At 40.3% G+C, this 15,965-nt stretch overlaps 1 pseudogene; it reads right to left on the minus strand.

Moving 5' to 3' along the window:
* Nucleotides 1-2,788: 2,788 nt before the first annotated feature.
* LOC123386309 overlaps nucleotides 2,789-15,965 on the minus strand; it is a 39,557-nt pseudogene continuing 26,380 nt past the window's right edge.

A 15,965-nucleotide genomic window follows, 5' to 3' on the forward strand; every position in this document is an offset into this window, starting at 1 on the left:
GGAAATTCTATCACTCCTTGTATCTGAATGACTGCCTTATGGAGAAAGTATTCTTAGCTGCATAATTTTCAATTGCGCATGTTGAGGATATGATGCCACTCCCTCCTTGCACGAAGGTTTCTGTAGAGACATCTGCCATAGTTTTTTTTAATCTTCCCTTGTTAGTTAGCAACTTCTTTTGTGTTGATGCCTTTATGGTTTTTCTTTATCTGGATATTTTGCCATTTTCCTATGATATGTCTCAGTGTTGGCCTGCCTTTTCTTAAATTTTATTTTAATGGGTGTTCTCTCTGCCTCCTAGATGTGGATGTCTGTTTCCTTCCCCAGCTTGTGGAAATTTTCACTATAATTCACTCAGCTAAAATGTATCCCATTTTTCTACCTCTTATTCTTTTGGGACTCCTTTGAAAAGAATGTTATTACTGTTTATGGAGTTGCTGATTTCCCTAAGTGTATGTTTGTGATGCAATATTTTAATTTTCCTCTTCTTTCCAGCTTCATTTCCCCCATAATTTTATCTTCTGTGTCCCATCCTCATTCATCTGCTTCTTTCAGCCTTGAGGTCATTATATCCAATCAGTTTCACATCTCGGTTACAACATTTAAAATTTCATGCTGACTAGTTTCTAGGTCTTTTCTGTTTGCAGTAAGGGTATCCCTCATGTCTCATATATTTTCCTCAAGCACAGCTGGTATCCTTATGATACTTTTTAAAATCCTGTTTAATTATAAGAGTTTTTAGAAATTCTGTTTGAAACATATTATTTATATGTGTTTTAATTATATCCCTCACAATGACCTTTTACCGTTTTTTCTTTTAAAATGAATTCCTCCATTATGTTATTGTCTATGTCTCTGCCTTCTTAAATGTTTTAGAAAATCCTGTTATTTTTTTCTGCTTCTACAGTAGTATCTTTATTGAGAAGTGTTCACATACTCTCCAGGGCCTGACACTTCATGAAGCATTTGTTTTATGTTCCGTGGCACTGTGCTGTCATGTTTTGGCTGCTCTGTCCCTCAGGACAGTCCTCTGCAGATTTTCTCCTTGCCTCCAGTGGGGAGTGTTGGACCTTGTCCCCAGTGTTGTGAGTTTTCACTAGGTGAATTTGGTCTACTTGTTAAAAGAGGCTAATTCCTATCTCCCCTAAAGATGAGGATATGCCTCACTGTATGATCAGCTGACTTGGTGCGTGTGGGGGTTTACGGTGGTCTTTGGAGGAAGGGGTGCAGTGGTGGTCTGGTTTCCAGGCACTCTTTCCTAGTAAGCAAGCACTTGATGGGGGCTGGAGTAGGTGGAGCTTGGTGTTAGTGGCTCAGCTTCCACTGGGGATGCTGTGCTGCTGAGTGAAATCTGTCCATGCTGATTGGTGGGAGGAAATATTGGCATCAGCTCCCTCTCTAGTCCCTGGAGTTGGAGTTCCCAGCCTCCCCTGTTCAAGAAGCCCTCACACAGAGAGAACACTTGTGGGTCCCAGGCTTCTGTCAGAATTGCTTTCACCCTGTCTGCGTCCAAGCCATTGGCCCATCTGGTAGCACAGGCCTCTTATGTTTTATCTCAGGAGCTCTAGCTGGGTTTGAAAACTCCAAATTGTGTGAACTCAGTATGACAGGGACCCCACTGATCCTCTGGGAGAGGGTCTTGATGTGCTGTGCCTGGAGCTGGTTTACCCCAGATGGGCAGTTGCATGAACACTAGGGGCTTGGAGTACATGGTGAAGAACAACCAGAAGGCAGCGTCCAGCTAGCTGCTCTCAGAAGAGGCTCCTGTGCTAATGATCAGGGAATTTTAATGGGGCCTGTCAGCTCTCCTGTCCTATGAGAGGCAATGCTCCGTCTCCCAAATGCACTCCATGAAGGGAATTTTCTCTCCCCATGCGACCCAGGGGATACTCAGACCACAGTTCCCCTTATGGGCCTCTGCCCTCCTCCACAGGAGCACTGCTGTGCCCACCAGGCTCCACCCCAATGATGGGATCGACTTTTAAATCTTCAGTCTTTGAGCTCCATGTTTACAGGAGGTTGACTTGTCATGATTAACTTTATGGGTTATCTTGACTGAGTCATGGGTGCCCAGATTCACCGTGGTTTCTGTGGATGTCTGTGATGTGTTCCAGAAGAGATTGGCATTTCCATCCATGGTTTCTTTCTGCCTGGGCAACACCCATTCCATTAAGTTTGTGAATAGAATCTGATGCAGATGGGGGACGAATTCCCTCATTTTTACTTCCCATGTGCTTGTTTGAATTGGAATATTGGTCTCCTCCGGCCCTTTTTCTGAGAGTTACATCATCAGCTCTCTACGTGCTGAGACTAGACACTAGTCAGAATCAGACAAGAATTACATCACTGGTTTTCCTGGGTCTTCAGCTTGTGACAGTAGATCATGGGACTTCTCAACATATTTAGTTATGGAAACCAATGACCTTTGGGTTGTGTTCCTCAGGGGAATCTTGACTAATACATGGAGATTGTTTGTCTCTCTTTTAGAGTAATTGAATAAAGCTGTAGCTCATTTTAAGTCCTGAGTAGCAAAGGGCTATGAAGAAAGTGTCACATTGTTTGACTGGTACAAGGGCTGGGTTAGGATAAGGAAGAGCTGTGGGATCCTGTGGTCCTGGCTGCACAGGGAGTGCATCTGGGAATCCTGTAAAGGTGCAGCTGTTGTGCCTCAGGAATCTGTAATTCACTCATGTTGAGGGACTGGGGTAAGCAAGTGCAAACAACTGTGTCTTTGTGCATGTTAGTCTACTTTCCCTATGACAACCCAGTTGCTAATTCAGAGAGTTAATAGGTAAACACAGAATCATATAACCAGGGAGGCTCCCCGGGGAAACTGCTGTGTGGAGTGAAGCCCCAGACCCTGACAGGAAAACTGCCTGTAACCTCCATCTGCACCTGCGCCTGGGAACACAAAGGAGAATTGTGCATAGTGTGCGCCCCCTGGTGGTGCTGATCCCCTCCTGCAGGGAGGTTTGTGTGTGGGCTCCCAGTGAGGTCCCCTCACTGTGTCTTTCGCACAGTAATATGTGGCCGTGTCCTCGGTCTTGAGGCTGTTCATCTGCAGATACAACGTGTTCTTGGCGTTGTCTCTGGAGATGGTGAATCGGCCCTTCACGGAGTCTGCGTAGTATGTGCTACCTCCACTACTACTAATTTCTGCGACCCACTGCAGCCCCTTCCCTGGAGCCTGGCGGACCCAGCTCATTGCATAGTACTGAAGGTGAATCCAGAGACCTCACAGGTGAGTCGCAGGGACCCCCCGGGCTTCACCAGGTCTCCCCCAGACTCCACCAACTGCACGTCACACTGGACACCTGCAGACACAAGACATCTTGGTCAGGAATCTGTCACACATCCACTCTTTCTCAGTCATGTCCACTCACATACTCAGTGTCTCTCATTCACCATGAATTACCTTTTAAAAGAGCAACCAGGAAAACCCAGCCCAGCACAAACTCCATGGTGAGGTGTGTGTGTTCTGTGCTGATCACAGACTGGTAACACCTGGGACTTCTGGGGCTGGGGCTCGTCTCCCAGCTGCAGGGTCGGGGCTGGGCCGTTTTTATCAGCACAGAGAGGGCTTCATTTGCATGTCCTCTGACATATATATCAAGCTCCCGACTTAGATTTGATTCTGTAAAAGTGAATGACAGGGTTGGGGACGCACTTCAATATTAGTTTGTGTGAATGGCTGTGTGACAATATGAAGAATTCTTTTTTTTTTCAGTTTTGGATTTTTACCTTTATTAATGGAGGCTTCAGCATAATCTTTAAAAAATATTTACCTCAACAGCATGATTACACATTATTTTCTCTTACAATATTTTAATTTTTTAATTTTTAATTAATATTTATTTTTAGTTTTAAAAATTAACATCCAAATTCGTTAGCATGTAGTGCAACAATGATTTCAGGAGTAGATTCCTTAGTTCCCCTTACCAGTTTAGCCCATCCCCCCTCCCACAACCCCTCCAGTAGCCCTCTGTTTGTTCTCCATATCTATGAGTCTCTTATGCTCTGTCCCCTCCATGTTTTCATGTTATTTTTGTTTGCCTTCCCTTATGTTCATCTGTTTTGTCTCTTAAAGTCCTCATATGAGTGAAGTCACATGATTTTTGTCTTTCTCTGACTGACTCATTTCACTTAGCATAATACCCTGTAGTTCCATCCACATAGTTGCAAATGGCAAGATTTCACTCTTTTTGATTGCCAAGTAATACTCCATTGTATATATTTACCACTTCTTCTTTATCCATTCATCCATCGATGGACATTTGGCTCTTTCCATACTTCGGCTATTGTTGATAGTGCTGGTATAAACATGGGGGTGCATGTGTCCCTTTGAAACAGAACACCTGTGTCCCGTGGATAAATGCCTAGTAGTGCAATTGCTGGGTCATAGAGGAGTTCCATTTTTAGTGTTTTGAGGAATCTCCATACAGTTTTCCAGAGTTGCTGCACCAACTTGCATTGCCCCCCAAAATGCAAAAGAGATCCTCTCTCTGCATCCTCGCCAACATCTGTTGTTGCCTGAGTTGTTAAGGGAGCCATTCTGACAGGTGTCAGGTGGTATCTCATTAGGGTTTTGATTGGCATTTCCGTGATGATGAGTGATGTGGAGCATTTTTTCATGTGTCGGTTGGCCATCTGGATGTCTTCTTTGGAGAAGTGTCTATTCATGTCTTTTGCCCATTTCATCACTGGATTGTGTTTTGGGTGTTGAGTTCGATAAATTCTTTATAGATTTTGGATATTAACTCTTTATCTGAGATGTCATTTGCAAATATCTTCTCCCATTCTGTCAGTTGAATTTTAGTTTTGCTGATTGTTGCCTTCACTATGCAGAAACTTTTGATTTTGATGAGGTCCCAGTAGTTCATTTTTGCTTTTTTTTCCCTTGCCTCCTGGGACGTGTTGAGTAGGAAGTTGGTGTGGCCAAGATCAAAGATGTTTTTGCCTGCTCTCTCCTCGAGGATTTTGATGGCTTCCTGACTTACATTGAGGTCTTTCATCCATTTTGAGTTTATTTTTGTGTATGGTGTAAGAAAGTGGTCCAGGTTCATTCTTCTGCATGTCGCTGTCCAGTTTTCCCAGCACCACTTGCTGAAGACACTGTCTTTATTCCATTGGATAGTCTTTCCTGCTTTGTCAAAGATTAGTTGGCCATACATTTGTGGGTCCATTTCTGGATTTTGTATTCTGTTCCATTGATCTGAGTGTCTGTTCTTGTTTTTTTTTTTTATTTTTTTTGGCATTTATTTATTACTTTTCAAAGACAGAGACAGAGCATGAGTGGGGGAGAGTCAGAGAGAGAGGAAGACATAGAATTCAAGCAGGCTTCAGGCTTTGAGCTGTCAGCACACAGCCTGATGTGGGACTCTAACTCACGAACTGCCAGATCGTGACCTGAATCAAAGTCGGATGCTTAACAGACTGATCCACTCAAATGCCCCTGAGTGTCTGTTCTTGTGCCAGTACCATACTGTCTTGATGATTACAGCTTTGAAGTATGCCTTGAAGTCTGGGATTGTGATGTCTCCTGCTTTGGATTTCTTTTTCAAGATTTCTTTGGCTATTTGGTGGCTTTTCTGGTTCCATACAAATTTTGGGATTATTTTTTCTAGCTCTGTGAAGAATGCTGGTGTCACTTTGATCGTGATTGCATTGAATATGTAGATTGCTTTTGGTACTTTTGGCATTTTAACAATATTTGTTCTTGCTATTCAGGAGCATGGAATCTTTTTCCATATTTTGTCTTTTTCAATTTCTTTTATAAGATTTCTATAGACTTCATTGTAAAGATTTTTCACCTCTTTGGTTAAATTTATTCCTGGGTGTTTTATGGGTTTTGGTGCTACTGTAAATGGGATAGATTCCTTGATTTCTCTTTCTGTTGCTTCATTGTTGGTGTAGGAATGCAACTGATTTCTCTGCGTTGATTTTATATCCTGCCACTTGGCTGAATTCATGAATCAATTCTAGCAGTTTTTTAGTGGGGTCTTTTGGGTTTTCCATATAGAGTATCATGTCATCTGTGAAGAGTGAAAGTTTGACCGCCTCCTGGCTGATTTGGATGCCTTTTATTTCTTTGTGTTGTCTGATTGCAGTGGCTAAGACTTCCAATACTATGTTGAATAACAGTGGCGAGAGTGGACATCCCTGTCTTGTTCCTGACCTTAGGGTGAAAGCTCTCTGTTTTTCCCCATTGAGGATGATATTAGCATTGGGTCGTTCATAGATGGCTTTTATGATCTCGAGGTATGATCCTTCTATCCCTACTTTCTTGAGGGTTTTAATCAAGAAAGGATTCCGTATTTTGTCGAATGCTTTCTCTGCATCTATGGAGAGGATCATATGGTTCCTGTCCTTTCTTTTACCTTTGTGATGAATCACGTTAATTGTTTTACAGATATTGAGCCAGCCCTGTATCCCAGGTATAAATCCCTCTTGGTCGTGGTGCATAATTTTTTAATGTATTATTGTTTCTGATTGGATAATATCTTGTTGAGGATTTTTGCATCCATGTTCATCAGGGAAATTGGTGTATAGTTCTCTTTTTAAGTGTTGTCTCTGTCTGGTTTTGGAATCAAGGTAATGCTGGCTTCATAGAAAGAGTTTGGAAGTTTTCCTCCCGTTTCTATTTTTTGGAACACTTTCAAGAGAATAGGTGTTAACTCTTCCTTAAATGTTTGGTAGAATTCCCCTGGAAAGCCATCTGGTCCTGGACTGTTGTCTTTTAGCAGATTTTTGATTACTAATTCGATTTCCTTACTGGTTATGGGTCTGTTCAAATTTTCTATTTCTTCCTGTTTCAGTTTTGGTAGTGTATATGTTTCTAGGAATTTGTCCATTTCTTCCAGATTGCCCATTTTATTGGCATATAATTGCTCATAACATTCTCTTATAACTGTTTTTATTTCTGTTGTGTTGGTTGTGATCTCTCCTCTGTCATTCTTGATATTATTCATTTGGGTCCTTTCCTTTTTCTTTTTGATCAAACTGGTTAGTGGTTTATCAATTTTGTTAATTCTTTCAAAGAACCGGCTTTTAGTTTCATTAACCTGTTCTACTGTGTTTTGGTTTCGATAGCACTAATTTCTTCTCTGATTTTTATTATTTCCTGCCTTCTGCTGGTTTTGGGTTTTATTTGCTGTTCCTTTTCCAGCTCTTTAGTCATAAGGTTAGGTTGTGTATCTGAGATCTTTCTTCCTTCTTTAGGAGGGCCTGGATTGCTATATACATTCCTCTTGTGACCGCCTTTGCTGCATCCTAGAGGTTTGCATTGTGGTGTTATCATTTTCATTGACTTCCATATACTTTTAATTTCTTCTTTAACTGCTTGGTTAGCCCATTCATTCTTTAGTAGGTTCTTCAGTCTCTAATTATTTGTTACCTTTCCAAATTTTTTCTTGTGGTTGATTTTGAGTTCATGGCATTGTGGTCTGAAAATATGCATGGTATGATCTCGATCTTTTTGTACTTACTTAGGGCTGATTTGTGTCCCAGTATATGGTCTATTCTGGAGAACGTTCCATGTGCACTGGAGAGAATGCATATTCTGTTGCTTTAGGATGAAATGTTGTGAATATATTTGTTAAGTCCTTCTGGTCCAGTGTGTCATTCAAAGCCATTGTTTTCTTGTTGATTTTTTGATCAGGTGATCTGTTCATTGTTGTGAGTGGGGTGTTGAACTCTCCCATTATTATGGTATTCTTATCGATGAGTTTCTTTATGTTTGTGATTAATTGATTTCTATATTTGGGTGCTCTCACAATTGGCGCGTAAATGTTTACAATCGTTAGGTCTTCTTGGTGGATAGACCCTTTGATTAGGAAGGATATAATGCCATTCTGCATCTCTTGATGCAGTATTTATTTTAAAGTCTACATTGTCTGATATCAGTATGGCTACTCCGGCTTTCTTTTGTTGCACATTAGCATGATAGATGGTTCTCCATCCCCTTATTTTCAATCTGGAGGCGTCTTTAGGTCTAAAGTGGGTCTCTTGTAAAAAGCATATAGATGGATCTTGTTTTCTTCTCCATTCTGTTACCCTATGTCTTTTGATTGGGGCATTGAGTCCATTGACGTTTAGAGTGAGTACTGAAAGATAGGAGTTTATTGCTATTATGATGCTTGTAGAGTTGGAGTTTATGGTGGTGTTCTTTGGTCTTTCTAATCTTTGTTGATTTTGGTGTTTATGTATTTATGTATACAGATATATTTCCATCTTTTCTCCCCTCAGAAAGTCTCCCTTAAAATTTCTTGCAGGGCTGGTTTAGTGGTCACAAACTCACAAACTCATTTAATTTTTGTTTGTATGGGAATCTTTTTATCTCACCTTCTATTTTGAATGACAGCCTTGCTGGATACAGAATTCTTGGGTGCATATTTTTCTGATTCAGCACACTGAATACATCCCACCACTCCTTTCTGGCCTGCCAAGTTCCTGTGGATAGGTCTGCTGTAAACTTGATCTGTCTTCCCATGTAAGTTATGGACTTTGTTTCCCTGTTGGTTTTATGATTCTCTCCTTTCCTGAGTACTTTGTCAATTTGACTATGATGTGCCTTGTTGATGGTTGGTTTTGGTTGAATCTAATGGGAGTCCTCCGTGCTTCCTGGATTTTGATGTCTGTGTCTTTGCCCAGGTGAGGAAAGTTTTCCGCTATGATTTGCTCACATAACCCTTCCACCCCTATTTCTCTCTTCCACTTCTGAGACCCCTATGATTCTCATGTTGTTCCTTTTTAATGAGTCACTGATTTCTCTAATTCTTAAATCTTGCTCTTTTGCCTTAATCTCCCTCTTTTTTTCTGCTTCATTATTCTCTATAAGGTTGTCCTCTATAATGCTGATTGTCTGTTCTACCTCATCCATCCATGACACCTCTGCCTCTATCCGTGATTGCACCTCAGTTATAGCATTTTAAATTTCATCCTGGCTATATTTTACGTCTTTTATCTCTGAAGAAAGGGATTCTAATCTATTTTAGGCTGCAGCTAGTATTCTTATTATTTTGATTTTAAATTCTGGTTCAGACATCTTGCTTGTATCTGTGTTGGTTAAATCCCTGGCTGTCGTTTCTTCATGGTCTTTCTTTTGGGGTGAATTCCTTCGTTTTGTCATTTATTTATTTATTTATTTATTTATTTATTTATTTATTTAATATATGAAATTTATTGACAAATTGGTTTCCATACAACACCCAGTGCTCATCCCAAAAGGTGCCCTCCTCAATACCCATCACCCACCCTCTCCTCCCTCCCACCCCCCATCAACCCTCAGTTTGTTCTCAGTCTTTAACAGTCTCTTATGCTTTGGCTCTCTCCCACTATAACCTTTTTTTTTTTTTCCTTCCCCTCCCCTATGGGTTCCTGTTAAGTTTCTCAGGATCCACATAAGAGTGAAACCATATGGTATCTGTCTTTCTCTGTATGGCTTATTTCACTTAGCATCACACTCTCCAGTTCCATCCACGTTGCTACAAAAGGCCATATTTCATTCTTTCTCATTGCCACGTAGTATTCCATTGTGTATATAAACCACATATTCTTTATCCATTCATCAGTTGATAGACATTGAGGCTCTTTCCATAATTTGGCTATTGTTAAGAGTGCTGCTATGAACATTGGGGTACAAGTGGCCCTATGCATCAGTACTCCTGTATCCCTTGGATAAATTCCTAGCAGTGCTATTGCTGGGTCATAGGGTAGGTCTATTTTTAATTTTCTGAGGAACCTCCACACTGCTTTCCAGAGCGGCTGCACCAATTTGCATTCCCACCAACAGGGCAAGAGGGTTCCCGTTTCTCCACATCCTCTCCAGCATCTATAGTCTCCTGATTTGTTCATTTTGGCCACTCTGACTGGCGTGAGGTGATACCTGAGTGTGTTGATTTGTATTTCCCTGATAAGGAGTGACGCTGAACATCTTTTCATGTGCCTGTTGGCCATCCAGATGTCTTCTTTAGAGAAGTGTCTATTCATGTTTTCTGCCCATTTCTTCACTGGGTTATTTGTTTTTCGGGTGTGGAGTTTGGTGAGCTCTTTATAGATTTTGGATACTAGCCCTTTGTCAGATATGTCATTTGCGAATATCTTTTCCCATTCCGTTGGTTGCATTTAGTTTTGTTGGTTGTTTCCTTTGCTGTGCAGAAGCTTTTTATCTTCATAAGGTCCCAGTAATTCACTTTTGCTTTTGATTCCCTTGCCTTTGGGGATGTGTCGAGTAAGAGATTGCTACGGCTGAGGTCAGAGAGGTCTTTTCCTGCTTTCTCCTCTAAGGTTTTGATGGTTTCCTGTCTCACATTTAGGTCCTTTATCCATTTGGAGTTTATTTTTGTGAATGGTGTGAGAAAGTGGTCTAGTTTCAACCTTCTGCATGTTGCTGTCCAGTTCTCCCAGCACCATTTGTTAAAGAGGCTGTCTTTTTTCCATTGGATGTTCTTTCCTGCTTTGTCAAAGATGAGTTGGCCATACGTTTGTGGGTCTAGTTCTGGGGTTTCTATTCTATTCCATTGGTCTATGTGTCTGTTTTTGTGCCAATACCATGCTGTCTTGATGATGACAGCTTTGTAGTAGAGGCTAAAGTCTGGGATTGTGATGCCTCCTGCTTTGGTCTTCTTCTTCCAAATTCCTTTGGCTATTCGGGGCCTTTTGTGGTTCCATATGAATTTTAGGATTGCTTGTTCTAGTTTCGAGAAGAATGCTGGTGCAATTTTGATTGGGATTGCATTGAATGTGTAGATAGCTTTGGGTAGTATTGACATTTTGACAATATTTATTTTTCCAATCCATGAGCAGGGAATGTCTTTCCATTTCTTTAAATCTTCTTCAATTTCCTTCATAAGCTTTCTATAGTTTTCAGCATACGGATCCTTTACATCTTTGGTTAGATTTATTCCTAGGTATTTTATGCTTCTTGGTGCAATTGTGAATGGGATCAGTTTCTTTATTTGTCTTTCTGTTGCTTCATTGTTAGTGTATAAGAATGCAACTGATTTCTGTACATTGATTTTGTATCCTGCAACTTTGCTGAATTCCTGTATCAGTTCTAGCAGACTTTTGGTGGAGTCTATCGGATTTTCCATGTATAATATCATGTCATCTGCAAAAAGCGAAAGATTGACTTCATCTTTGCCAATTTTGATGCCTTTGATTTCCTTTTGTTGTCTGATTGCTGATGCTATAACTTCCAGCACTATGTTAAACAACAGCGGTGAGAGTGGGCATCCCTGTCATGTTCCTGATCTCAGGGAGAAAGCTCTCAGTTTTTCCCCATTGAGGATGATGTTAGCTGTGGGCTTTTCATAAATGGCTTTTATGATGTTTAAGTATGTTCCTTCTATCCTGACTTTCTCAAGGGTTTTTATTAAGAAAGGGTGCTGGATTTTGTCAAAGGCCTTTTCTGCATCGATTGACAGGATCATATGGTTCTTATCTTTTTTTGGTTAATGTGATGTATCACGTTGATTGATTTGCGAATGTTGAACCAGCCCTGCATCCCAGGAATGAATCCCACTTGATCATGGTGAATAATTCTTTTTATATGCCGTTGAATTCAATTTGCTAGTATCTTATTGAGAAATTTTGCATCCATATTCATCAGGGGTATTGGCCTGTAGTTCTCTTTTTTTACTGGGTCTCTGTCTGGTTTAGGAATCAAAGTAATACTGGCTTCATAGAATGAGTCTGGAAGTTTTCCTTCCCTTTCTATTTCTTGGAATAGCTTGAGAAGGATAGGTATTATCTCTGCTTTAAACGTCTGGTAGAACTCCCCTGGGAAGCCATCTGGTCCTGGACTCTTATTTGTTGGGAGATTTTTGATAACCGATTCAATTTCTTCGCTGGTTATGGGTCAGTTCAAGCTTTCTATTTCCTCCTGATTGAGTTTTGGAAGAGTGTGGGTGTTCAGGAATTTGTCCATTTCTTCCAGGTTGTCCAATTTGTTGGCATATAATTTTTCATAGTATTCCCTGATAATTGTTTGTATCTCTGAGGGATTGGTTGTAATAATTCCATTTTCATTCATGATTTTATCTATTTGGGTCATCTCCCTTTTCTTTTTGAGAAGCCTGGCTAGAGGTTTGTCAATTTTGTTTATTTTTTCAAAAAACCAACTCTTGGTTTCGTTGATCTGCTCTACAGTTTTTTTTAGATTCTAGATTGTTTATTTCTGCTCTGATCTTTATTATTTCTCTTCTTCTGCTGGGTTTAGGCTGCCTTTGCTGTTCTGCTTCTAGTTCCTTTAGGTGTGCTGTTAGATTTTGTATTTGGGATTTTTCTTGTTTCTTGAGATAGGCCTGGATTGCAATGTATTTTCCTCTCAGGACTGCCTTCGCTGCATCCCAAATCGTTTGGATTGTTGTATTTTCATTTTCGTTTGTTTCCATATATTTTTTAATTTCTTCTCTAATTGACTGATTGACCCACTCATTCATTAGTAGGGTGTTCTTTAACCTCCATGCTTTTGGAGGTTTTCCAGACTTTTTTCTGTGGTTGATTTCAAGCTTCATAGCATTGTGGTCTGAAAGTATGCATGGTATAATTTCAATTCTTGAAAACTTATGAAGGGCTGTTTTGTGACCCAGTATATGATCTATCTTGGAGAATGTTCCATGTGCACTCGAGAAGAAAGTATATTCTGTTGCTTTGGGATGCAGGGTTGTAAATATATCTGTCAAGTCCATCTGATCCAATGCCTCATTCAGGGCCCTTGTTTCTTTATTGACCATGTGTCTAGATGATCTATCCATTTCTGTAAGTGGGGTGTTAAAGTCCCCTGCAATTACCACATTCTTATCAATAAGGTTGCTTATGTTTATGAGTAATTGTTTTATATATTTGGGGGCTCCGGTATTCGGCGCATAGACATTTATAATTGTTAGCTCTTCCTGATGGATAGACCCTGTAACTATTATATAATGTCCTTCTTCATCTCTTGTTACAGCCTTTAATTGAAAGTCTTGTTTGTCTGATATAAGTATGGCTACTCCAGCTTTCTTTTGGCTTCCAGTCGCATGATAAATAGTTCTCCATCCCCTCACTCTCAATCTAAAGGTGTCCTCAGGTCTAAAATGAGTCTCTTGTAGACAGCAAATAGATGGGTCTTGTTTTTTTATCCATTCTGATACCCTATGTCTTTTGGTTGGCGCATTTAATCCATTTACATTCAGTGTTATTATAGAAATATACGGGTTTAGAGTCATTGTGATGTCTGTATGTTTTATGCTTGTAGTGATGCCTCTGGTACTTTGTCTCACAGGGTCCCCCTTAGGATCTCTTGTAGGGCTGGTTTAGTGGTGACAAATTCCTTCAGTTTTTGTTTGTTTGGGAAGACCTTTATCTCTCCTTCTATTCTAAATGACAGACTTGCTGGATAAAGGATTCTTGGCTGCATATTTTTTCTGTCTAGCACCCTGAAAATCTCGTGCCAATTCTTTCTGGCCTGCCACGTTTCAAAAGAGAGATCAGTCACGAGTCTTATAGGTCTCCCTTTATATGTGAGGGCACGTTTACCCCTTGCTGCTTTCAGAATTTTCTCTTTATCCTTGTATTTTGCCAGTTTCACTATGATATGTCATGCAGAAGATCGATCAAGTTATGTCTGAAGGGAGTTCTCTGTGCCTCTTGGATTTCAATGCCTTTTTCCTTCCCCAGTTCAGGGAAGTTCTCAGCTATGATTTCTTCAAGTACCCCTTCAGCACCTTTCCCTCTCTCTTCCTCCTCTGGGATACCAATTATGCGTAGATTATTTCTTTTTAGTGTATCACTTAGTTCTCTAATTTTCCCCTCATACTCCTGGATTTTTTTATCTCTCTTTTTCTCAGCTTCCTCTTTTTCCATAACTTTATCTTCTAGTTCACCTATTCTCTCCTCTGCCTCTTCAAGCCGAGCTGTGGTGGTTTCCATTTTGTTTTGCATTTCATTTAAAGCGTTTTTCAGCTCCTCGTGACTGTTCCTTAGTCCCTTGATCTCTGTAGCAAGAGATTCTCTGCTGTCCTGTATACTGTTTTCAAGCCCAGGATTAATTTTATGACTATTATTCTAAATTCACTTTCTGTTATATTATTTAAATCCTTTTTGATCAGCTCATTAGCTGTTGTTATTTCCTGGAGATTCTTCTGAGGGGAATTCTTCCGCTTGGTCATTTTGGATAGTCCCTGGCGTGGTGAGGACCTACAGGGCACTTCCCCTGTGCTGTGGTGTATAATTGCAGTTGGTGGGCGGGGCCGAGCAAGTTCCCTGGCAGGAACTGGTTCTCTTTGGGATTTTGGCTGGGGGATGGGCGGGGGAGATGGCGCTGGTGAGCGCCTTTGTTCCCCACTAAACTGAGCTCTGTTGTCAGGGGGCTCAGCAGCTCTCCCTCCCTTTGTCCTCCAGCCTTCCCGCTTTCCGAGCAGAGCTGTTAACTTATGACCTCCCAGACGCTAAGTCGCGCTTGTTGTGGGAACACAGTCCATCAGGCCCCTCCGCTTTTGCAAGCCAGACTCAGGGGCTCTGCTTGGCCGGCGAGCCGCCCCTCTGCCCCGGCTCCCTCCCGCCAGTCCGTGGAGTGTGCACCGCCTCGCCGCCCTTCCTCCCCCTTCCGTGGGCCTCTCGTCTGCGCTTGGCTCCGGCGACTCCGTTCTGGTAATTCTCTGGCGGTTTTCTGGGTTATTTAGGCAGGTGTAGGTGGAATCTAAGTGATCAGCAGGACGTGCAGTGAGCCCAGCGTCCTCCTAAGCCGCCATCTTGCAAACCTCCTCTGGTTTTGTCATTTTGAAGGGAGAAAAGGAATTAATGAGGTCGCAAAATTGAAATAAAAAGATAAAATAACAAAACTATTAAAATTAAAAATTAAACACACGCACACAAATTTAATGGAATATGCTAGATCCTAGGTGTGTTTTGTTCTGGGTGTTGAAAGTGGTTTCACCGATTAGAGAAAAAAATGGGAGGGGGAGAAAAAAAAAGGAAATAATTTGACAATTTGAAAAAATGAATACACTGAAGTAGACCAAAATGAGATGATGGGAGTAAAATAGAGTTTGAAAAAATATACAGAAAAGTAAAGAATATAGTAGAAAAAATAAAAATATTTTTAATAAAAATTAAAAATAAATGTGATTTTTTTCTATTTCTGTATTCTGGAAAAAAGAGAGAAAACAAAAAAGAGAAAAAAGATTAAAAAAAGGAAAAAAAGGAAATCATTTGAAAATTAAAAAAGTGAATACACCTTAGAAGGCTAAAATAAAATGATGGAAGTAAAATAGAATTTGAAAAAATTTACATAAAAGCATTCAATATAGTAAAAAAATTAAAGAAAAATAGTTTTAATAGAAATTGAAAGTGAAATGAAGTTTTTCTCATTCTGCATTCCAGAAAAACTACAGAAACAAAAAAAGAAGATAAAAAAGAAAAAGAAAGAAAAAATAAAAAGGAAACTGTTTGGAAATTTCAAAATGGGAATACACTGAAGTAGAGTAAATAAAATGATGGAAGTAAAATAGAATTTGAAAAAAAAAATTACAGAAATGGAAAAAATATAGTAGTAAATATTAAAGAAAAATATTTTTAATAATAATTGATAATAAAAATAATTTTTTCTCTTTCTGCATTCAAGAAACAGAAAAGAAGTGTAAAAGAGAAAAAAAAAAAGAAAGAAAATTGACTAGATGAACCTGCTAACAGATTGAAGTAGGACTGAAATTACTTTGTTATCCCCTAGATGTCAGTCTATGTAGCTCTTTATAGTCCATAAAGTAAGCGGCAGTGAGACTTGTGTTCCTGAAGAGCCCAGTTGGCCCAGTTGGGCGGGGCTCAGTGTAATGGCTCTGCTCTCCACGAGATGGCGCTTTTTGCTCCTGGGGTGGATTGTTGCGGTGCTTGAAGGTGCGAATGCATATGCGCAAGAGAGGTGAAAATGGCGCCACCCAGGTACCCAGTCTGTTCTCCTGGATCAGCAATCGCACACCCATCCTCTG

Source organism: Felis catus, chromosome B3 (assembly GCF_018350175.1).
Source record: "Felis catus isolate Fca126 chromosome B3, F.catus_Fca126_mat1.0, whole genome shotgun sequence".
In the NCBI taxonomy this organism is placed as follows: domain Eukaryota; kingdom Metazoa; phylum Chordata; class Mammalia; order Carnivora; family Felidae; genus Felis; species Felis catus.